Here is a 25,687-nt window from a genome sequence, read left to right as displayed (position 1 = left end):
ATCCAAATTCCTGGGATCTGCCCACTCCATGACAGCTCTTATCTTTTTTGGATCCACTATTATGCCCTCCTTGGAGACAACATGTCCCAAGTAATCTACCTCAGTCTGAAAGAAACTGTACTTGCTAAGCTTAGCATACAATTGATGCTCTCTCAACAATCTCAACACTACTGCTAAATTCTCAGCATGCTCTTCCTCATTTTTATAATATACCAATATATCATCAATGAACACAATAATAAACTTGTCCAAATAGGGAAGCAACACACTTTTCATCATACACATAAAGGTAGTTGGAGCATTAGTCAAACCGAATGGAACTACAACAAACTAATAATACCCATATCTGGTCTAGAAAGTTGTCTTGTAAATGTCTTCTTCCTTGATGCGTACCTGTTGGTATCTTTATCTCAAATGAATCTTCGAGAACATTTTTACTCCCTTCAGTTGATCAAATAATTCATCAATCCTCGACAATGGATACCTGTTCTCGATGGTCACTTTGTTCAACTACCTGTAGTCAATGCACAATCTAAGAGTACCATCCTTCTTCTTCACAAGCAACATCGGTGCGCCCCAAGATGATACACTTGGCCTAATGTATCCCTTGTCAAGCATCCCTTTTAGCTGCAACTTTTACTCTACCAACTCAAATGTGTTCATCTTGTAAGGTTCTTTTGATGTTGGAGCTGCCCCTGGCACTAACTCAATAAAAAAGTCTACTTCCGTGGGAGGTGGTAACTCTGGAATCTCTACAGGAAACACATCTTGAAACTTTCATAGAACTGGGCACTTGCTCAAAACATATGCATCCTCAACTTCCATACCTTTATTGTTAGAAATATGCACTACAAATAACACACACCCTTTTCTATGATTGCGCTTTGCCTGCATAACTGTCACCATCCTAACTGATGTGGTTTTCTTCTTTCCCTGTAAGACTCTTGGTTCCCCATTGTCATCGAAGCACTCAATGGCTTTGTCATAACAATTCACCTTGGTTCTATGAAGGTACAACCAATCCATGCCCGACAACATATTGTATGATCCCAACTGTAATACGTTCAAATGTGTTACGGTAGGCATACCATTAAAATCAAATGCACAAGATCTTATCCAATGATGAACTTTCTTCTTTGTACCTGTAGCCAACTGCACTAACCAAGATTTTGAATTTACTTCTTTATTCAAACCATACTTATCCACCAATTCAGGATTAACATAACTATAATTAGATCCAGGGTCAATCAGAATAGAAACAACTTGATCACAAAGCTTACACTCCACCTCAATGATAAATGTCTGATGGTTTGCCTGCCTGTTATCCAATTTTGCATAGATACGAGGAACACTCTGACCATCATCCCCAATAGTCTACGCCCCATGTGCACTATATATCTGAGGCCTACCACCCTGATTTTGTGGACAATCTCTCTTAAAGTGTTCCTTACTACATGTCCAACACTCCAACCATCCAGTACCATCACCTCTATGTTGTTGTTGTGATCCATGTCCTTTTCTAGCTGCAGTGAACTTCTTCTGTGGTGCCACATTTTCTTTATCTTTTGCATTCTGAGGCCTTTCACTTTTTGGTTGCCATTTACCCTTACATTTATCCTTATCCTTCCCTTTCCATCCTTGCTAGGATTCATTCTTACGCTTTTACTATTCATAGAAATGTTTCAATTTTCCAATAACCTCCTCAAGTGACCAAGGCTCATCATACTCAATATGATCTCTAAATTATAATGGAAAACCACTGAAAAATCATTGAACTTTATCCTTCTCATCTTTAAGATACGGTACATACCTCAATAGCTCCAGGAACTTAGTCGCGTACTCTTCGTCTTTCATTGATCCCATCTTTAGCTCATAGAAATCTTTGGCTTTACCATCATAGTACCTTTCTAACAAGTACTTCTTCGTTAAAAGCCTCTTGAACTCATGCCAACACAAGTCCTCTGTCCTGATGTCTCTGACCCACTTCACATCCTCACACCATATATTTTCCTTACCCTTCAGGCTGAAGATAGCAATTCTATCCTTCATGTTTTTTGTGTACTCATGCAACTTAAAGAACATGTTCATACCAAGTATCCAAGCATCCGCATCTTCTGGCTTCTTCACATATACATTAAAAGTAGGTGGATTTGATTTCTTAAATTCATCTGGAAATTATCCCCTATCACTCCTCCTGTAATGATGATAACAAGGATGATCATGATTCCCGTCAGAACGAGAACTAGGGTAATACATGTATCCATCACCTCTTCTATCTGGAGTGTGCAGCAACTTGTCATCTATAACCATGTCATCTCTATCCGACCTATGACCACCATGAGAGCTACCACCATATGCCCAATTAGTTTATTCCTCCTATCCATGGCTGCTCCGAAGTGGCCCCTGTCACTGGAATTCTAACAAACTCTGAAGAAGTATTCAATTAACCTCTACTTGTTTCTCTTGTGCCTACATGATTTTGTCATTGTCCGCCTTACAACTCCTTATTTCTTCCTTCAATATTCTCAATGTTAATTTTTTCAATTGTGGTAAAATTCCACCTTGGACAGCTCAAATGACCGAGATAATGATTGCATTATATTTCCCTTTTCGAGAGGACAAAAATCGACCTAAAGATCACCCAATTTGGTCAAGTGAAATTTAAGTAATGAATTATGTTATTCACACATGTATTACTGAATGGGTCGGCCCTAACCACATGAATAACTGCTTGGGTTAGTCTTAACCCTAAGTGACCCCTCAGGAAATCCTATAAATAGAAGAGACATCAAGATCATTTGGACAAACATCTTCTCTTCTCTTTTTTTCTTGGTTCACACAGGTTCAATGAAAGGAGTTCACTCAAGGGTCCGAGATAACAGGCGAAAGGTTCACTCTGGGATAGGGTCTTCTGGATCTCGGTCGCTGGCACAGATCTAAGGATTTTCATCCTTAGTCACATGAACGGAGTGGGTGAGAGAGCGAATTTAGCCCTCTAGTTACTGGGAGGCAGTTTAGAGGGAGTGACTTTGGGTTTAGACACAAATCGGAAGGTTTTGGTCCCTAGTCGTTAGCTTCAGTTAGCCCAGGGAACAACTTTGTCAGCTTAGTCGCTCGGATAGCACTACGAGGGTGCGACTTTGACTTTGTGGTCACTCTAACAACTCAGCAAGAGAGTGACTTTGGTTCTTCTCTATTCAGGACCATAGTCGTGGGCACAGATACCTCTTGGGAGCGACTTTGTTGTTATAGTCGTGTTAGCGCTCAAATCTGCCTCAGGCTGAGGAAGGCAAAACTCGAGGCCACATCAAACCACGCTCAGCCTCGTAGCTAGCCCTACGAGGATAGGAGAGGGCTCTCTCCGGGTCTATCTCGACAAAAGGTCTCCAAAAGGGCTGAGATGACTTAAAATTAATACGGATTTTAGGCTAGTAAAGAGATAGGAAATTTTGATTTAGATTTTTTGGGGTTTTGTTGGAGAAACGGGAAAAAACAATTTTGGGTCCGGGGATAAGGCCAGATCTTTGCAGAATTCGAGTTGGGGCGAGGTAGGCAGTAGTCTTGATGCCTTTGATCAGGTGTATGGATGGATCAGAATGACAAGGAGCTGAAGAGGGCAAGGGAGAACATGGATCCTCTCCAAACTGGCAAAAACATGTAAAAACTAAACAAATTTAAAGGCAGAGCACTGTAAACAATGGATTCAACCTCATTTACTCATTCATTTAGTTTCAGAAGCATAAGAAGGGAATGGCATACATTAAACATGAATAAACTTACAATAAACTAAGAGATAACACCATCAAGAACTGAAAGCCACAAGAATCCCAACAGGTGCTGCAAAACCTCTGATCTTTCCTTAGCCAAAATATGAAAAATATGTACAATAGTGTACCAAAATCTTCCCAAGAGTCCAACCCTTGCTATTGACTGAAAATTTACATATATAGATCAAGCCAGCCCATTCCCTAACCTCTAGGGGTCGAGCTCCTCCTTTCAGGAGCAGTTTGAACCAATTCTAAACAAGGAACTGAAATCTAGGTAGTCAAACAACTAACCGCTATATGCTAGGAAACTGATTCATTACATTAAATTTTTGCTATTTTGTGAATGAATCATCTAGAATAAGGTAAATAAGTGCCAAGTTACCTCATACACATCATATTACATCAAGTTGGTTCAAAAATCACATCAAGGAGTGAAACTGGTGAAAACTGGCCGAATTCCTGAGCTGGAGGATGAAAATTTGACCAAAAACCTCTATGCGTAGCGCCCTGATCTCTATGCGTAGCACACCTTTCAGCCTGTTTTTGGGGCACTTCCCGACATAAAAATCAAGCTCACAATAGCTGGTTGGAAAGCCCTGGATGTCTGCTATCCAGCCCAAGTGGAATTTCCCAATTTGGAGCTCATTTGCCCCCTCAAAATTGCATTCTCCCAGAAGTACTTCCTGTTGTTGCAAAAGGTGGGAGCAAGGTGGTTTTCATGGTGTTTTTGGGCCTTTTGATCATCCAGAACTTGATGAAATGATTAGGCAATAACTGAGCATGCATAACTTACCATGAAAAACCCAAAAATATAAATTTTTCCTCCGGCAAGTGTCCCAATCATAAGCGAGCGCATCGACGCGCTACTCGTATAGCTGAAAAATTTGTTTTGAGACCAAAAAATTTCAAAATGACAAAAATTTCTCCGAATTTGCTCAAATTCGGAGCGAAGACCCTCCATCATGTATCATGCCCAGCTAGTGAAGTCTTGGCCAAAATCTGGAATGGATCAGGTGTTTCACGACGCTTCAGTGTCCTCCTGGTGTATGTAGTTTAGTGGTGCGATCTCTGTCTTGGTTGTATGATGTGTTGTTGTCCGCCTCCATGATGTTGCAAAATTTGTGTTGGCTTAAATGAGATGAAGAATGAGGATTTGGTGCTTTTGTTTCAAATGCCAAATGTGGGAGGAACTGTGGGAAATAGGGCCGTGTGAATAGTGGACTGCAAGAGAGTAGGGTTTGTGTTTTTCAACATTCATACTCTTACAACCGATCTTCAAACAACTCCAAACACTGACCAAAGATAATAGCAAGATGATTTAAACTTACAGGAGGAAAAGGAGACTGAGAGAATTTGAATTTTGAAGATCAGTGGCAAAACATTTTGTGTTCTGGCCCAATGCGTAGCACTCCTTATATGCGTAGCGCCAGTGTTATTTTACAAAGGCAGGGGAAGCTATATGTGTAGCGCTCCTTATATGCGTAGCGCCATTTTGCAGGAGGCTTTTGGAGGCCTTCCCGGGGTCCCAATTGGGCGCAGGATAGCTCGTTGGAAAGGTATTTGAGTCTAGTTTCCAAAACAATTGGAATTTTTCAATTGGGAGTTCATTTTCTTTGTCAAAAATCAAATCTCCCAAGACGGGTCAAAATGTGCCAAATGAGGCTTCCTCAAGGCAGAGTGATGTTGCAGTCAACTTTTGAATGCCTTCCTCAACTCTAAATTGAGCTCATGATAGCTCATGGGAAAGATAGTTTTGTCTATTTATCCTTTGACTCATCAAGAAAGTTATTTGGCCAACCAAGCTAGGAGAAAAATTGATTTTCCCAAGGTCACTTCAGAGGTGCATCAATTCTCCCGAGGCGATTGTATTTTTGACATTTCTTAAAAACCATTATACATGTGTAAAACGTGAAGGAGGTTTTTATTCCTTGGAATTTTTTTAATAAAAACCTCTCTCCGTTTTCCAAAATTCATCTTTTATTTCTCTGAAACATCATTTGAGTGAAACCTATCCCGATGTGTGAAACAAGGGATTTTGTCGAAATGAAGCGAAATGAAGGGGATAAGGGGCTTCTAAATTCTTGGGGAAATTTTTGGGAGTTGGGAGGGATGTTAGGAAGTAGGGGAAAGTGGAATCTCAGAGATCGAGTGAGGGGAAGGGGTCCAAAAGGGCAAAACACAGGCCTAGCCTAGAAAATTGCCAAGTTGTGGCAAGAAACTATGGTTTGTGGAAAAATGAGGAATTTGGGGAATCTAAGTGATGGGAAGTGTTTAAAAAGGTACATTAATGATAGGGGGAGGCGTATGAACATCAGGATACAAACTTTTTCGATGATTTGACCATCCAAGAGAAATTACTTCCAAAACCCTAGGAGAGGGAAATGGACCTTACCAAGGCACAACTGAAGCATGAATAAGCTATAAAATGACCCAATGGAACTTGACATGATGATGACAACCCTCTGAATGATGATACACTCAACTGAATGATGACATGGACTGCCATTTGGACAACTTTGAAAAGAGTGAAAACAAACCCTAGACCTAATGCCTAGTGACCAAATTTTGCTTGAAGACTCTTTGAAATGACAAAATTGACCTTGACACCTTAAAATCACTTTGTAAGAGCATATTTGATCACTGGAGGAAGGCTACAAAGGCTGACACTAACATTGGCTCCAATGGGGATGGTAGCTCCTTGGAGGTGCCAAGAACGGCAGATCTTTGGGAGAGCAGACCAGTGCCTTCATCCATTGGGCAATGGAGTCAAAAACTCAAGCTGAAATGCATGACTGAAAACCGAGACAAAATAACTTAACAACGAGACTAAAAATTGATTCACAAATGACTCATGACTCAACTAAAAACTGACGCGATACTTAAACACAACCAACAAACTGAAAATGATGCTCAAAGGGGAGCTTATTCATCACAACCTACTCTAACAGTTTCATTCATCACCTGATCAAGTGAAATGAAACAACCAGTGCAACCAAGTAAGTATTCCATCTTCTGTTCGAATTTTCCGCAAGTGCTCACTTATGAACAAAAAGAGAGAACTACTGAAAGGCAACTCCCATGACAACTTGGAAACAGATCTGTTGAATGATATGGATTCTCTATCCGCCTCCAAAAACACTGCATAAGGATCTTGAAATTCAAGCACACTGGAACTTAGCTCATCCAATGGATTACTTCTCTTTTCCTCATACCATGAATGCAAACTTTGATCTGAGCCTTGTGACGAGACCTCTGCTGAAAATGACAAAGAAACCGGCTACCGGATCAAGTTTGTGTCAATACATGTTTCAGGCTCACATGTAGTCAATGGAGAAAGACTTTGACTGCAAACCTCATCCAAAACATCAACTATTGGATCATGAAAAACTTGAAAAGACTGCTGCAAACCATTTTCTATTAGTTCCAATGTGATTACATGATTACCTACATGTTTCTCATTCTTCACTGAAGATGTACTATGCAAATTTCCCTTCAAAAGCTGAAATGATTCAAAACAAAAAGGTAGGGAACCTTCTTGTATCATTTGATCATATGTGTCAGCTTCCATGCCTTCATCTACAACTTGACAATCAATGGCATTCGGGGGCTGCAAAGCTGAATATGAGAAGTCTGGAACAAGGTTTTCATTGCCCTCAAGATGGTCCAAATCAAAACTTGTTGACAGCTGATTTCTAATTGCATGGAAGTTGTCTCTGATGAACTGACATGAATCAAAACAAAAAGGCAAAGATCCTTCACTTACTTCAAAATTTGTTGCACTTTCCTCGTCACTATCATAGCTGATATGTGATGGCTAAACATTGTATTCAAGCTGCTGAAAATGAACTTCTTCCTCCCACAAACTAGCTGCTTGTTTGATTGCAAGATTAGCTTCTATTTGGAGAACATAATCATCATCATACTGATCAAACTGAGGCAAATCATCGGTATAAAACATATCATCAAGCATGCAGGTCATATCAACAGTTCTTTCTTCGCCAAGGTGATCTACAAAACAATCATTATCAGATCTATGATAACTAGGATAAGAAACAAAATGTTTTGGAGCGGCAACTTGTTCTTCTTCAATCAGCGAGCCATGAGCTTGAACATCATAATCATTCCTTGCGGTGATTCTTTGCATCATCTCTTCCACTGCACTTAACAAAATGTCAAGCTTCACCTTTAGAGATGTTGATTCGACCAGATCTATGTTTTTCATCTCTTCTTCTTTCAACCTTGCCCTTCGGATCAGCAGATGAGCCTCTAAATTTACTGCACTATTTTTCATCTCGTGAAGTGTTGCAATATTCCTTTCTCTCAGCTGAAACTCCATTTCTGGATCAAAGGCACCCGGATAGTGCAAGAGAGCAAATCTAGGAGTAGACCTTATCTCAACTGGCATTGAATAATAAACTTGGTTAAATCTGGCTGAAAATTGTTGTATTGTCTCCCCTGGTAGTCTTTTCAACTGGTTATACTCTTCTACAATCAAGAAAAGGTTCTGTCCGATCATCCACCTGTCGAGAAAAACTTTGAACTGCTGGAAATCTGAGATGCTCTCATCAGGCAGGGTTTTGAACAAACTCTTCACTTTAGCTTGCAAAGAAAGAGCAAAACGCCTTATACTGACATCTTCTTCATCAACTTCAAAAAGGTCTAGAAAAGATTCAAAATTCTGCACATGTTGCTCAGCGTTGACATTCTTACTTTCACCATCAAACCTCGGCAATTATAGATCATAGTTTTTTGGGAAAGCATGGAGAACAGAAGGTAAAACAAGAGGTTTATACCGATCTAGAATTTTACAAGGTGTAGGGGTATGTACAGCAGGTATAGAATCAGTCTTGGTCTCTTGAGGTTCATCAATTTGAAGATGGTCATCACAAAATTCGGAAAAAGGATCCTGATCAAGCTCAAAGGCATGCAAATCTTTGGTATTCACAATCTTCAAAGGGAAAGAATCAACTGCAGGCCGAGGATCTCTTCTCAAATACAATATACTTTGCAAAGCCTTCTTGACATTCTTGCAAAAAGAGAAGAAATAATTTATGACAAAGAACAAAATGTCTTGGATGAAATTCCAACTTGAATACCTGATCTGTCCATGTTGTCCTCTCATGTTTTTTCTGGTCGGGATCATCCTCCAGTGGAGTCTTTGGATCTGATCTCAAAACTAATTTAGAGTCGCCAGGTGAATGATTTCAGCCTTGCAAGTGTCTGATCGTTGTCCACCATCAACCATCAGATATGAACTTGATACATGTATTGGGTAATTAACAAGTTAAATGTCACGTTTACAAGCTAGACCGGAGATTGACTGAAGCAGCGTTTATCTACTTCTGCTAATGCAAAGAAAAAGCGTTTCGAAGGCTACCTGGCATAACTTCAGGCTCCGTCTATAGCTATAAGACAAATGACATCAACAAGCAAACCATTTTCTTCCCCAGTATGGTCGCCACTATGTTAGCGTTCAAATCTACCTCAGGCTGAGGAAGGAAAAACTCAAGGCCACATCAAACCACGCTCAGCCTCATAGCTAGCCCTACGAGGACAGGAGAGGGCTCTCTCCGGGTCTATCTCAGCAAAAGGTCTCCAAAAGGGCTGAGATGACTTAAAATTAATACTGATTTTAGGCTAGTAAAGAGATAGGAAAGTTTGATTTAGATTTTTTGGGGTTTTGTTGGAGAAATGGGAAAAAACAATTTTGGGTTCGGGGATAAGGCCAGATCTTTGCAGAATTCGAGTTGGGGCGAGGTAGGCAGTAGTCTTGATGCCTTTGATCAGGTGTATGGATGGATCAGAATGAAAAGGAGCTGAAGAGGGCAAGGGAGAACATGGATCCTCTCCAAACTGGCGAAAACATGTAAAAACTAAACAAATTTAAAGGCAGAGCACTGTAAACAATGGATTCAACCTAATTTACTCATTCATTTAGTTTCAAAAGCATAAGAAGGGAATGGCATACATTAAACATGAATAAACTTACAATAAACTGAGAGATAACACCAACAAGAACTGAAAGCCACAAGAATCCCAACAGGTGCTGCAAAACCTCTGATCTTTTCATAAAAGATGTTGAAAGATCGATAATAGGCAACTTGGAACACTACAAGGAATTCAACCCCTCCGGGCACAGTTATCATCATTTTAGTTTAAAAAACTATTTTTATTAAAATTAGTTTTTATTCAAATAGCATTTTGTTAATAAGATAGAAAATAAAGGAAACACAAGTGGCAGTCAAAGGCAGAAAGTTTAAATTTAAATGGAAATACTTGCCTCAACAGAGCGTACTGTCTATTTTGGTCTTCAGTTACAAATTTAAAGGGTCTTTAGCTACAGCTGCCGCCTCTCCATTAGTCATCAACAAACAAATGTAACGTTGCTCCTTTTTAGAGCAGACCTTTCCTATTTTCATCATTTCAGTTGAAACAGCACCCTTGTTTTTGAAACAGTGATGAGCACACTGGAACTTAGCTCATCCAATGGATTACTTCTCTTTTCCTCATACCATGAATGCAAACTTTGATCTGAGCCTTGTGACGAGACCTCTGCTGAAAATGACAAAGAAACCAGCTGCCGGATCAAGTTTGTATCAATACATGTTTCAGGCTCACATGTAGTCAATGGAGAAAGACTTTGACTGCAAACCTCATCCAAAACATCAACTATTGGATCATGAAAAACTTGAAAAGACTGTTGCAAACCATTTTCTATTGGTTCCAATGTGATTACAAGTCGCTCAGATAATGTCTTCATGAGTGCGAATTTGAAGTTTTCAATTGCTCACAAACAGTGCTGATGAGTGCATCCCAGTTCATATCTGGGGTTTTGGCATCTTGGCATCAATGATCTGTGGATTTGGGTTTCTCTATTGAAGATCGGTAGATCTGAGTTTCTATGTTGTTATGACATATCTGTAGATATGTAGATCTGATCTGAAATCACTCGTAAATGACCTCAAAGAAATAATGAAGGTATTACAGACTCAAGTGCTGGGGTGTGCCTATGTTATTTTATGCAACGGATCAATAAGATTGCGAAATACATAGACACTAAAGCAGTAAGAGAACACAGTAAGCAAACACATAAACACAACAAATTTAATAAGGATTTCACCCAATCCTCCTGGGCTACGTCTCCTAGTCCATCCTTCAGTGGTGGCCTTTCTGTTGTGTCTTAAAGCAGAGTTTTTACAATAAGGAGCTCAATTTGAGTCTCACTTTAACAGATGATGATCAGTAGGATTGTACTTGGATTCCCCAAGTCTCTAGAGTACACAGACTCCCCTTACCTCGACCTCAACTGGTCTCAGTGGTATGAATCCAATTTGGTACTCAATACCTGACAGGTATACACAGAAGAGTTGCTTGAACCTCTCAAGCCTTCTCTGGAGTTCACAGACTCTCGGACTCTCTCTATCTCTGTCTGCTCGATGCTACCTTTGCTTTGCAGGTCAACTCAACTTCTCTGTTCTCTGTAATCCACTTCTTTCTTGCCTTTCGGCTTTCTGCTTCTCTTTCTCTACCTCTTTTCCTGCTCTCTTTGCTCTCTGTCTGTTCATGGCTTAAAGATAATCTGCTCCCTAACTGTTCGTTTCTGCTTCCTGGCTCTCTGGATCTCCTGCCTCTGTTCACTTGAATTCCCCTACTCTGTGTCATCATCACTGTGTAACGCTTCAAAGAGAGGTGGCCACTTGTTTCCTCACGAACTGAGTGTCAGTTCTCTTTGAACGGTCATTATTTATGTTGCTCCAAGATTGCCCCCGAAACTGATTCCCTTGCCAGCTCATCGGTCATGCCGGACCTCAAATATTATATGACTCGGTCTATTCCCCCGTCGAATTCAGTCATCCATCGGATCATTTCTCCATCATTGATTTGGAGCCTCCAAATCCTACGGTCTCCATCCATATCGCGCGGTTAAGTAGCATGACCTTTACCTGTGTGATGTGAATGATTTTCTCTCTCATCCGCTGGACGCGTGTCACCCAGTGTATGGCATCAGGCGGGACTCGGTCAAACCCGCTTACCGCTTGAAGCCCTTTTGATATCCTGCCAGTTTTAGCACGAGACCCACCTTCTTATGAAATTGGCGATTTTCGTACATTTGTATGCTTTTCCTCATGACCGAGTGCTTGGGGGCTTTCCTTCACTGAGGGGGACACCCTGCGATACGCGATTAGCGCTAATCACGTATCAGAAACTGCCTCTATTTTTGGATTTGACCTCCCGTTTGTCAATTTGTGCTAGTGTACGGTCACCATGGGCCAACGGTCTGCACGCTTCGACCGAGGGTCCTCGTTGTTCCGTGCTGGCCACAAATTGCCATCGTTCAGAGGTAATTTCTGATAAGCTTCGACATCCATAATACTTTGAAACTTTGGTATGAGTTTTACAGAGTTTAGGGAACTTTAAGAGTGTTTAAGGATCCAACTTGGATCATGGCCTTCCCAATGAAAAAGCTTTTGGACCACCAAAAGTTGGTTTTCAAGCATCGACTAAGTGAGGGTATAGTTGTCTCATTTGTCCAATCTCTATCCATTTTTCACTGCTTGGCTTTGAACCCTTGAGTCCAATCCTGAGGTACTCAACATCTCCCCTGCGCGTCGTCCTCACCTTCCTGTCCAGAATTGTGTCTTCCTGCAATTCATTGAGATATTCAGGTAACATATCATCAATAGAAGGCAATTGACTCTGCTCTTCAGGATCTTCAATTAATGAAGGTTTGAATAGTCTCAAGATGTCTGCATTAACGAGTGAGTAGATGTGCATGTAAGCTAGTAAATCAAGGCGAAAGGCATTCTCACCAATTTTCTCAAGTATCTTGAAAGGTCCATACCTTATTGGCTTTAGCTTTTTGCCTTCACCTTGCATTCTGTCTTTGTTGATATACAGCCAGACTTGATCACCAACTTGGAAACTATGCTCCATCTGATGCTTGTCATGCCTTGTCTTGTATTTGGCTTGGCTCTTTTCCAACTATTCCTGTACTGCCTGGTGAATCTCTTGGATTTGTTCAATGAACTTGGTTGCCTTGTCCACATCACTGTGTACATCAACTACTATGTCTTTACCAAAGACAAAATCCAAGGGAGACCTTGGTGTGAAACCAAAACAAGTCTCAAAAGGAGATCTCTATGTAGAAGAATGTTTTTCTCGGTTGTAAGCATGCTGCACATAACACAAATGTTCATCCCAAAGTTTGGGATGCTTGTTGCAATAGCCTCTGAGCAACTAGATCATTGTCCTGTTGACCACTTCTGTCTGGCCATTTGTTTGTGGATGAAAGGCTGTTCTTTTCTTTAGTTTGGTGTCCATCAGTTCCCATAGACTCGACCAAAACTTCCCAACAAATCAGGTGTCTCGATCAGATATAATGGAAATGGGTAATCCAAAATGAACCCATACATGCTGAAAGAACAACTTTGCAGTTTGTTCAACTGTAATCTGTTTGTTACAAGGTATAAAACCACACATTTTGCTGAACCTATCCACAAAAACATATAAATAGTCATGACCTTTCCTAGATTTAGGGAGTCCTCCAACAAAGTCCATGGAAACAATTTCCCAAGGATGAGAAGGAACTGGTAGTGGAGTGTACAAGCCTAGTTTTCTATTATTGGGCTTGCTTTTAGCACACATGGTACACCCTCTTACATATCTAGAAACTGTCTCATTCATTTTTGGCCAATAACAAAATCTTTGCAGTTGTGCAACCGTTTTACTTACCCCAAAGTGACCTGATATTAGAGAAGTGTATGCTTCTTGAGTTATCTTTACTCTTTCAGTTTGTGGAATGCATAGCTTCCCACAATGATACAAGAGTTGGTCCTTAATGTGATAATCCAATTCTTCTACTCGTTTTCCTTGACTTAAAGTTGCATATACATCTTTAAAATCTATATCTTGAGCATATTGTTTAATGTAGCTCTCATGCAATACTAAGTTATGCTTAAGTATAGTAGATGCGTTTATAATTGGTCTAGATAACATATCTGCAACTTTATTTTGTATGCCCTTTTTATATCTGATGACTAAATGAAACTGTTGTAGAAAACCCATCCATCTATAGTGTCTTGATTGCTGCAACTTAGTTTGGGAGTGTAGATATTGAAGTGGTTGATGATCAGTTTGTATAACTGTTTCTTTGCCCATTAATTAATGTTTCCACTTTTTCACACTCTGTACTAATGCATACAATTCTTTATCATATGTGGGATAGTTAACTAATGCAGAATTAAATGTCTCAGAATGATAACATATGGGTTCACCGTGTTGTATCAACACTGCTCCCATGGCATAGTCACTGGCATCCGTTTGGATCTCAAATGGTCTTTGAAAATCGAGCAATGCTAGTACTGGCGTTGTACTAATCTTTTCTTTCAAGGTGTCAAAGGCTTTCTGCTACTTGCCTCCCCACTAAAACACCTTGTTCAATCCTGTTAAAGCATGTAAGGGAGCTGAAATTAAGGAAAAGTTAGAAATGAAATTTCTCCAATATTGTGTTGCTCCTAAGAAGCTTCTAACTTCTGTAGCAAATTTGGGTTTAGGCCAGTTTACAATGACTGCCACCTTAGAGGGATCTATCTCCAATTCACCACCCCCTACTATATGTCCCAAATAATTCAAATATGTTTTGCCAAATTCGCATTTTGAGAGTTTAACATGAAGTTTTTCTCTTTTTAAAACATCTAGTGTCTGTTTAACATGCTTTAAATGTTCTTTCCACGTTTCGCTGAATATAAGAATGTCATCCAGATATACAATAACAAAATCATCAAGAAAGGTTTGATTACATCATTCATTATTCTCATGAAAGTAGCAGGAGAATTAGTTAAGCCAAAAGGCATAACCAGCCACTCATACAATCCCTGCTTTGTTTTGAAAGCAGTCTTCCATGCATCTTGTTCTGCAAATCTAACCTGATGATATCCACTATGCAAGTCTAACTTGAAAAAATAAACAGCTTCGTTTAACTGATCTAATAGATCATCTATGCGAGGAAGGGGATAACGATTTTTTATTGTTATCTTATTCAGTGCTCAGTAATCAATGCACATTCTCCATGAGCCATCTTTCTTTTTCACCAAAATGATTGGAGACCCACATGGTGATGTGCTAGGTCTGATGAACCCCTTCTCGAGCAACTCCTACACCTGCTTCTTGATTTCTGCATTCTCTAAAGCGGACAACCTGTACATTCCGATGTTAGGCAATGGAGCATCTTGCTGCAAATTAATATCATGCACTATTTCCTTTTTGGGTGGCAGACCTTTAGGTTCTTGAAACAAGATATCATATTCTGAAACAAATTTTTCTAAATCAACTTGCTATTTAGCATCACAACCCTCAAATACATTGGTTTTATTAGGTTTCTTTTCCTTTACAACCATCAGTAAAATTGTTTGCATGAATTTACAATTTGTTTCATCTACCCTGAGTTTATGAGAGTATAATTATTCTTGAGCTTATGAGCTCTTACAATATATTCGATTCCATCTTTAACGAGGAGATACTTGTTCTCAGCTCTATAGAAAATAGCTTTTCTATCATACAAGTAGGGACTTCCTAAAACAATTCCACATATATCCAAAGGAACTATATCTAACTCAACCTCATCTACAAATGCTGACCCAAAAGAAAACTAAAGTTTACATTGTCTAGTCACTTGTAGTTGTGCTTTATCACTTAACCAACCTAATGGGCGTGGTTTCTTGTGAGGTGCAGTTAGTAATCCCAACTTATTTACAATTGCATCAAAAATTAAATTTACTTGTGAGCCACTATCAAACAAAGTATCAATCTTTTGATGCTTGGAAATAACTCGAATATGGAAAAGCTCATGTCTTTTTCTCTCATTTTTTTCACTATTAGTAGATTGTGTAGAATTACTAGTAGATGCTTCATAATTTTTACCTTTTATACCTGTGGCTGCATTGGTTGTTTCATCTCCTGAGTCCGACCCCAAATCTTTTTAAATAGTTGCAGCAGTCTTCTTCTTCTTGCCCTTGAACTTCTTAGGTCTAAGCTCCGGATGCAGAATCCAACAGTGCTCATCATCATGCCCATCCTTATTATAGTGAGTGCATGAAGACTTGCTTTTATGTGCAGTGTTGGCCTTCCTCTCTTTCCATTTTTGTTTTCTTTTCTCCTTATTCTTGCTTGCAATGGGCTTAGATGATCCCCCAACTTTTGGGTTCCCATTATTTCCTCTAGCTTCTAGATGTGTAGCTTGAACCAATACCTCATCTATACTAGTGGGATTAAACATGAGGATAGTGTGCCTCATGTAGTTGTGTAGACCACCTATGTACTTCAACAGAGTCTCAGGTGAGTCTAATGAAATTCTGAGAATCAAAGCTCTTTTCCTAAATTCTTGGGTGTAACCTTGTACACTTTGCCCTTTCAATTGGGGAAGAGTTTTCTAACTCATCATGGCTTGATGCATGTAAGCTAGTGGATAGAACTGCTTTTTGATTGCAGAAACAAATTCACTCCAGATAGAAAGAATCTTGCCATGTTTCTTCATGTCAGCTTGTGTCCTGTCTTCCCACTATACCAAAGCAGTGCCTCCGAGGCATAGGCTGGCCAGCTGAATCTTACTCGTCTAATTCAATACTCTGCAGTCTGCAATAAACATCAATCTGTCTGATCCAATTATCTAGCTTCCCTGCATTTATCTCTCCATCATATATTGGTAAATCAAATTTAACATCTAATTTAATCAAAGATGTCTTCTTTTTATGTTCAGGGCTATTAAGAGGTGTGAGAAAGTTTTATTCTTTCCCTTTTCCTTTTGAGTGGTCATGGAGGAGAGACTCTTCTCCTTTATCTTGTTTGGAGCCTGATGAATCTTCATCTTTATGCTTCCTAAGGTCCCTATACATTTCCTCTACCATGGAACTCATGGCTAGGAAACTATCTATAAATTGGGGGTCTGGTTCCAAGGGACTTTCTAATGACATTTTCTTCTGAGGATAGACTCTTCCAATTTCCGGGTTAGTTTCAACCAACTCTCCTTCTCCTAATTTAAGCTTTGATCTAGTTAGCATTCAACAACAAAATCTAGCACAAGCTTGTCTAACCTTAACAACCATGAGCTCTGATACCACTTGATCTGAAATCACCCGTAAATGACCTCAGAGAAATAATGAAGGTATTACAGACTCAAGTGCTGGGGTGTGCCTATGTTATTTTATGCAACGGATTGATAAGATTGCGAAATACACAGACACTGAAGCAATAAGATAACACAGTAAGTAAACGCATAAACACAACAAATTTAATAAGGAGTTCACCCAATCCTCCTGGGCTACGTCTCTTGGTCCAGCCTTCAATGGTGGCCTTTCTATTGTGTCTTAAAGCAGAGTTTTTACAATAAGGAGCTCAATTTGAGTCTCACTTTAATAGATGATGATCAGTAGGATTATACTTGGATTCCCCGAGTCTCTAGAGTACACAGACTCCCCTTACTGAATCTCGACCTCAACTGGTCTCAGTGGTATGAGTCCAATTTGGTACTCAATACCTAACATGTATACACAGAAGAGTTGCTTGAACCTCTCAAGCCTTCTCTGGAGTTCACAGACTCTTGGACTCTCTCTATCTCTGTCTACTCGATGCTGCCTTTGCTCTACAGGTCAGCTCGGCTTCTCTATTCTCTGCAATTCACTTCTTTCTTGCCTTTCGACTTTCTGCTTCTCTTTCTCTGCCTCCTTTCCTGCTCTCTTTTCTCTCTGTCTATTCGTGGCTTAAAGCCAATCTGCTCCCTAACTATTCATTTTCACTTCCCAGCTCTCTGGATCTCCTACCTTTGTCCGCTTGAATTCCCCTGCTCCGCGTCATCATCGTTGTTTAACACTTCAAAGAGAGGTGGCCACTTGTGTCCTCACGAACTGAGTGTCAGTTCTCTTTGAACGGTCATTATTTCCATTGCTCTAAGATTTTCCGTGAAACTGATTCCCCTGCCAACTCATCAGTCACGCCGGACCTCAAATCTTATATGATTCAGCCTATTTCCCCGTCGAATCCGGTCATCCATCAGATCATTTCTCCACCATTGATATGGAGCCTCTAGATCCTACAGTCTTTGTCCATATCACGCGGTTAAGTAGCATGACCTTTACCCGCGCGATGTGAGCGATTTTCTCTCTCATTCGCTGGACGTGTGTCACCTAGTGTATGGCATCGGGCGAGACTCGGTCGAACCCGCTTACCGCGTGAAGCCCTTCTGATATCCTACCGGTTTTAGCGCGGGACCACCTTCTAACGGAATCGGAAATTTCTGTACAATTTTATGCTTTTCCTCATGATTGAGCGCTTGGGGGCTTTCCTTCACTGAGGGGGACGCTCTGCGATATGCGATTAGTGCTTTCAGAAACTGCCTCTATTTTTGGATTTGACCTCCTGTTTGTCAATTTGTGCCAATGCATGGTCACCATGGGCCAACGGTCTGCGCGCTTCAACCGAGGGTCCTCGTTGTTCCATGCTGGCCACAAATTGCCATTGTTCAGAGGTAATTTCTAATAAGCTTTGACATCCATAATACTTTGAAACTTCGGTATGAGTTTTACAAAGTTCAAGGAACTTTAAGAGTGTTTAAGGATCCAATTCGAATCAAGATCTGACTTATTTTACCTCCTATTGATCATATGTATTGGGCTCATTTTACTCAATGTTGTAAATTTTTATGATGATCTAAGAAGAAGAAGAAGATTTGCAAGGGTTTTCCCCGTAGTGGGTTTTTCCCTAGTCGCAAACCAATCTTAGTGTCTCTATATGTGTGCATGGTTTCTTCTATTGTTACTTTTATATTCCGTTGCATTGATGATGATGGTGATGTTGTTTCTTTCTATGTTATTGCACATGTTGATGTATAATAGTATAGATATGAAAAATTAAATGATGATATGGGGTGAACTTAATTTATTAATGGTGAAATGAAACTATCATAGTAAAGAACAATGTTGCCTTAAGGAAATTTAACATGGTATCAGAGCTAGGCTTAAGAAAAGCCATGGAGATCACCCTAATGATGACACCATTGATGGAAGCAAGAAGAGGATGGTGGAGACCTATAAGAACTGTATGGTTTGAAGAAAACCCTAGGCATCTTGATGATTCGGGTTTGATGTATTATATGAGGTTAGGGTTGGACAGAAAATCCTGGTCTATGGCAAAGTCTTGAGATATGATGTATGAAACTCTAGCATGATCTATGATAAGATGCTCAAGAACTTGTCGAAGATTTGATGAAGTTCCATATGGGATAATCCTTAACAGATCTGGTTGGATACTTGAAGACAACATTAGTATATGGACCATGGACATTGATGGCTCTTGAATATTAATTCAAGAGGGAGAGGATCACCTCTCATTAAAGATAAGTATTTCTTGACTTATGATGCTTCTTACTTATATATTTGATGATTATGTTTATTGTTACATATGTATTTGAGTATATGGATGTTTCTAACCTCCATGATGAGATGTGATGAGTAGGTCCTTCTTGAGGATCCTTTTGAGATGCAGATCTGGAAAGAGGTAAAGAGGTACTTGATGAAAAGATGACAAAATACTTCAAGCAGCCTATGACTAATGAGCAAATGCTCTGGTATTTGAATACTACAAGGTATGCATGGTATGTTGTGTTTCATCTATTGACATGGTAAGCCCTGAGGTCGGATGATAATTCCTCCTTCTTTATTGGCTCATACATGTATATGAAAGTTACTTGGATCTATGTTTCATATGATGAAAGAATGCACCTGGTATTGAACACTTTGATCTTATTGAATTCAATGAGGCTATCTAATGTTGATACATTGATATACTTGATGTTCGGCTAACATCTATTATCTATTTGCTGAATATCTTGATCCTAAAGAAGGTTAGCACCTTGGCTCTAGAAAATGATACTTGGCAGAGAAGGGTAGTTCATTGACTCCTATACAGGAGTCTATTGGTAATGCTTATGATAAGAATGATGAAAGCATATGGAAAGAGTGATTGACACTCTTGTTGTTTAACCTAATTTGATCTCATTGTCATGAAGAGAATGGTAACTTTGATACGAGAAGTATAAGTGTAAGATTGATACTCCAGATCTCTTACTACCTGTGGTCTTGTCTTGATAGAATATGGTTAAATGGGATACAATAACTTGATGGAGTGGCTTGACAGAAAATGCTCTTGCGTTCATAATCTTTGAGATATGATGTTGCCTCTATTTGTTGCTTTGAGTCTAAACCTTTGATGAAAGATTGATTTCATGATGCTGAGAGCCATATGTTTATGATATAACATATTTGTTCTTGCATGACTCAAGTCGAGACAGGTGGTATACATGAATGAATATGAATGATGCAGATACCGAGTCAGAGGGAGAATCGCTTCTCAAGGTTCTTTTCCTTATCACTATTAGTATTCTATGTTGTTGAAGTATGATTTAAGTGCATATGACAATATTGATTTGCAACAGGACCTTAGATCTGAAGCCCATATAGAAATAAGGGTTTTTGTTCCGACCGCAGTCATAGATCTAGGAGATCTCGTCCCTGGTTGCACTCTGGCTAAGGCTTAGACAGCGACCACGCAGCTAAAGTCACTCCCATGCTAACCAGAAGAGAGAGACCAGAGGTTTGATTGTTGTTGACCATCATTTGAATATTTCTAAAGTTATCTGAACTCTGAATGATGATGTCCCTGACATATTCTTCCACTATTAACTAATTTTTGAAGTTGTTGAGTTAAATTGTTGATCATATAATGAAGTATTATGCTTGAAATTAGATGGTCACCTGAAAGATATCAGGACCAAAGATGTATTGCAGATAATAGAAATATCTGCTAACAGGAAAAGGTTGAATGTTTTCCATAACATGAACATGCAGACTGAATTTGTGTTTGCAGGTGACCGGGACATACAGATAGATATGTCACTATATCTGAGCTACAAGAGGTTGGCATGATTTGGCATTACTGGTATATATGAAAAGTGTTTTGTCATGATGTTTGACAATAACTTTGAATTGAAGATTGAGATGTGCTTTGACTATAGATCTCTCTTCGATAGCATTTGGACTTGACCTAATGTCTAGTGATATGATTTGGCGATTGTTGATTTTCCCTAATATCGATACTATGTGGGCATGATGACTTATTGGCCTCCTCATTCTTAGCACAATAGTTGAAATAATGATAGTTGTGATTTGGCATGAAAAATGGAACCTGCATGACTCATCCTTGACGTATGCATTTACACCTAGTGACAGGATGACTTATATTATGCTTATGAGAATGACTTGATAAAGTTCAGATTGATAATGCATGACTTGTTGGCATGATGAAGTCATGATTTGATATGAGCTACACCTGTCTCCTGGTTGAAAGTATTAATACTATGATAATGATGACTTTGATAATGGTCATGATCTAGCTTCTAAACTCTGATGAGTTGACTTTGTTGTTGATGGTACAACATTGAGTTATGTAAGGATGATTGGCATTATTCTTAGAGCATTATAATCCAGATATCTCTAGATTTTACAGTTATCTGATGAAGTCAGGATGATGAGTTCCGAGGTATGGCTTTGGTATTGATTATGGTTTTGGTTTATATCCTAATGATCTACTTGTGACAGGTGATGAGCCTCTGATGATCTACTTAGACGTAGAAAGCTTACAAAGCCTAAAATAATGTATCATTGCATGATGAATCAATTTATGGAATTTGGAAAGAAATTCCATGTTGCAAAGCTATTGGAAAATATCATGAAAATGAAAATCCTTGGATACTCTAATTTGAAGTTCAAGATGTTGTTGAACTTGACATGGAATTCAAAAGTTGGAGCATTGATGTTCCGTTTTGAACATCCATCTGTATATGTATGATGTGCATAATTCATGACTTAGTTGCTTCACTCACATAGAGTTGCCATCGCACATACTTTGAAATATCTGCATGAGGTGTTCTATTTTGAGAATGTGATATTTATCCTATGATATGTATCTGCATAGATGTATTGTTGATACTTGATATTATTGTATGCACATTCAGATGCTTCTTTAGCATGAGATATGCAATGATATCTTGGATGAGAGGTCCATAGCATGACCAAGGTTGATCATGATGTTTCTAGCATAGCTAGTTCTGAGGCAGGATACGGAAGCTCCTTAGAAGAGTTGTTTGAGCATGATCTAGATATGACATGGATACCGTGTATACATTGCGATGATTCGATTGGTAGTAATTCCCATATCTATGGTTGGGACTGAGGTACTCTCATATATAATTGAGAAAGTGCAGTTGTTTGAAACAAGCTTAGGCTTGTGGTTGGCCCCTCTGTGAGAAAGAGGATGATTATGGTATCATTTTTTGATTCATATGATTATATATGATTTGACATGATATTTGATTTGATGTTTTGTTTGATAACAACTTGGATTGATGGATGTTACCCCTCTGGATAAGGATCAGCACTAATCGAGGACATTGAGCATACTCTTCCTACCCTGCTTGAGCTCCCAGGGAAAGGAATTGAGATAGAGGGCTCCTGGGGTTGAGGGAACTCTAGACAATAGGGAATTACCCTATTTGTTACCCAGGGTTGAAGAATGTTTCTCCCCTATCTTTATAGGTTTGGAGAATGATGTTTCCCTCTTGGTCTTTACAGAGTATACCCTAGTTGGTATCATACCCTCAAGCAGGCCAGCTTGATGGGAATATCATTCCTCATTTTGGCCAATGACTTGAGAGAGTACTTGGGGTGTACAACACAAGTCGATTATGATGCAGGTGTTCTTCCATCAATGGGAAGATCAATAAGAAATAGGATAGGTTGAGACAATCCTATGCGATTCTAGGTTGAGATTGAGCTCCTTGATGAGATCCCAGGGTCTAGATGTGCTCCCCTGTATGGTTGGATATCCTATTTCTAATATGGGGTTGTAGATGTTTAGCTCCCCCATGAGATTCTGGGTCGAGATGTGTTCCTCAATGAGATTCCAGGGTTGAGGGTGTTCTCCCCTGTGAGGAGAGTTATCATATTTCTTAATATAAGGTGATAGCTATATGCTCCCCTATATGAGATGACTTGGGGTAAAAGTGTCCCATAGGACCTTCCCCACTATTATAGACATGAGGTGAGAGTGTCCCATAGGACCTTCCTCATTTTCATTGGATTCTGGTTTGAGTAGTACCTCCCCGGTATGGTTACAGGTTGAGACGTTCTCCTTGATGATATGTTCATCGATGATGATGCAAGTCATAGATCTGACTCCCTGCTGGTGTTTCCGGGTAGCAACCCGATGACATTTCCAGGTAGTGGCCTGATGGATAGAGAGTGTTAGATTGAGCTCCCCTCTGGTAACAAATTCTTCTTCTTTTAGATCAAAGAAAGTTTCAGCAGTTAGAGTTGAGTAGAGATAATCAAGCATTACAAAAAGTTGACAAGATGTAAATATATGGACAAGCATGAACAATCAAGAGATAAACAGAAATAAGAAAAGGATAGATAGAGATGTATAATGATGATTTGTGATGATGAGAAATTTGAGATGGACATCACACGATGACTACATGACAGATATGATCTTTAATGATACGTGATGACACTCGAATATTCCAGAATGGAATATTGTTCGATGGACAGATATTGGCAGGTGGAATTCTCCGTGGTTGAGAGGGAGTGTTAATTTTTTCACCTACAGTAAAATTCCACCATGGAAAAATCAAATGACCAAGATAATGATTTCATTATATTCCCTAATTTGAGAGGGCCAAATTTGACCTAAAGATCACCCATTTTGGTCAAGCGAAAGTTAAGTTATGAATTATTTTATTTACACATGTATTATGGAATGGGTCGGCCCTAACCACATGAGTAACTGCTTGGGTCAGTCTTAACCTCAAGTGACCCCTAAGGAAATCCTATAAATAGAAGATACCTCAAGATCATTTGGACACACATCTTTGTTTTGGTCTGCATAGATTCAAGGGAAGGAGTTCGCTCAAGGGTCTGAGATAACAGGCAAAATGTTCACTCTGGGTTAGGGTTTTCTGGATCTCGATTGCTGGCACAGATTTGAGGTTTTTCATCCTCAGTCATAGGCATAGAGTGGGTAAGAGAGTGACTTTGGCCCTCTGGTCGCTAGGAGGAAATTCAGAGGCAGAGACTTTGGGTTCAGAGACAGATCGGAAGGTTTTGGTCCCCAGTCATTGGCTTCAAGTAGCCCAAGGAGCGACTTTGTCAGTTCAGTCGCTCAAGTAGCACTATGAGGGTGTGAATTTGACTTTTTGGTCACTCAGACAACTCGGTAAGAGAGTGACTTTGGTTCTTCTCTATTCAGGACCATATTTGCATGCATGTAGACCTCCTAGGAGCAACTTTTTTTGTTACAGTTGCTAAGATAATGTCTTCGTGAGCGACTTTGTTGTTACAGTCACTTATTGTTACCTATTGTTGATCATATGTATTGGGCTCGTTGTACTCACTACTATAACTTTTTACGGTGATCTAAGAAGAAGAACAATATTTGCAAGGGTTTCCCCATAGTAGGTTTCGCCCTGGTCGCGGACCAATCCTGGTGTCCTTATTTGTGTGCATGATTTCTTCTATTGTTCCTTTTATATTTTGCTACATTGATGATGATGGTGATGTTGTTTCTTTCTATGTTATTGCACATGTTGATGTATAATAGTATAGATCTGAATAATTAAATGATGATATGGGGTGAACTTAAAGTATTAATGGTGAAATGAAACTATCATAGTAAAGAACAATGTTGCCTTAAGGAAACTTAACACTCAATGTGTGCTAAATCAAAAGCATTCCCAACACCACACTACTCATCTGATTCATAGGGAGAATATTTGTAGTCTACCATCTTGCTATTCATTTTGATCTCTTTCCTGCAAGGCATACTATGTCATTTAAACCAAATCACAATAACCAACGTACCTTAGCAAAATTCGAGGAGGATATCTCATCTACAAGATCAACCAATCAGCATAATACATGTATAACATAATCATAACAGCATATATATACTTTAAATACATAAGCACATAACCATGTAACCATCATTCTAGATAGAGTCCAGTCATCAATGAGTGACCATATCAACTACACATACCATGACCTCATGCATGAAAACAACAACCATACCAATGTACACTGAAAATACGCAAGCATAAATAACATGTAACCAATCATACACTCATGACAACACACTTCACAACAACAACATCCTCTTTCACATGGCGACATCACTACAACCATGACCGACACCATGCATATGAAACAAGAATATAGACTACAAGGATGATTAATACATGCACAACAGACATGAATGCATGACCAACGCACACCACCCATCCAGTCCAAGGGGTGAACCATGCTCTGATACCACTTTGTGTTATCAGATATGACCCAAAGAGAGTACAACCCACTCTGATACCACTCTGTAACACCCTCATCCCACATCTACCCTAGTAACCGACCAATCGGTGTAAATATGTGACGAGAGGCCACTACATGATATTCAACCTCCTAGGTGACCTTAAGGAAGTGGAATCGATGGAAACATACCATACAGACCCTCCACATTAGCAACAAGACTCCTAGGAGCTAACCCAACCACTTAGGTAACCAACCCCTAAGACAAATTGAATTTTTAGACCACTAAACCCCCAGACGCTCCCTTGGTATGTGCATGCATGCATCTAGGACACTCTGGATGCTCCCACAACATGGGTATGCATGTGTCCAAGGAATTTTCTGCCCAGTGTTGTGCCTATGTCTTCGAGATTTGAGCCACTTTTTCAAGCCCAGAGCCCAAGTCACTTCCCAAAACTCAATGACACTTTCAGAAATGAATTTAAACAACATAACAATTATGCATTTGAAAAAACAAGG

This window comes from Pinus tabuliformis, chromosome X, assembly GCF_031772625.1.
Source record: "Pinus tabuliformis cultivar Carrire ecotype Pingquan chromosome X, CPIR1, whole genome shotgun sequence".
Lineage (NCBI taxonomy): Eukaryota > Viridiplantae > Streptophyta > Pinopsida > Pinales > Pinaceae > Pinus > Pinus tabuliformis.
This window is presented reverse-complemented; position numbering follows the sequence as displayed.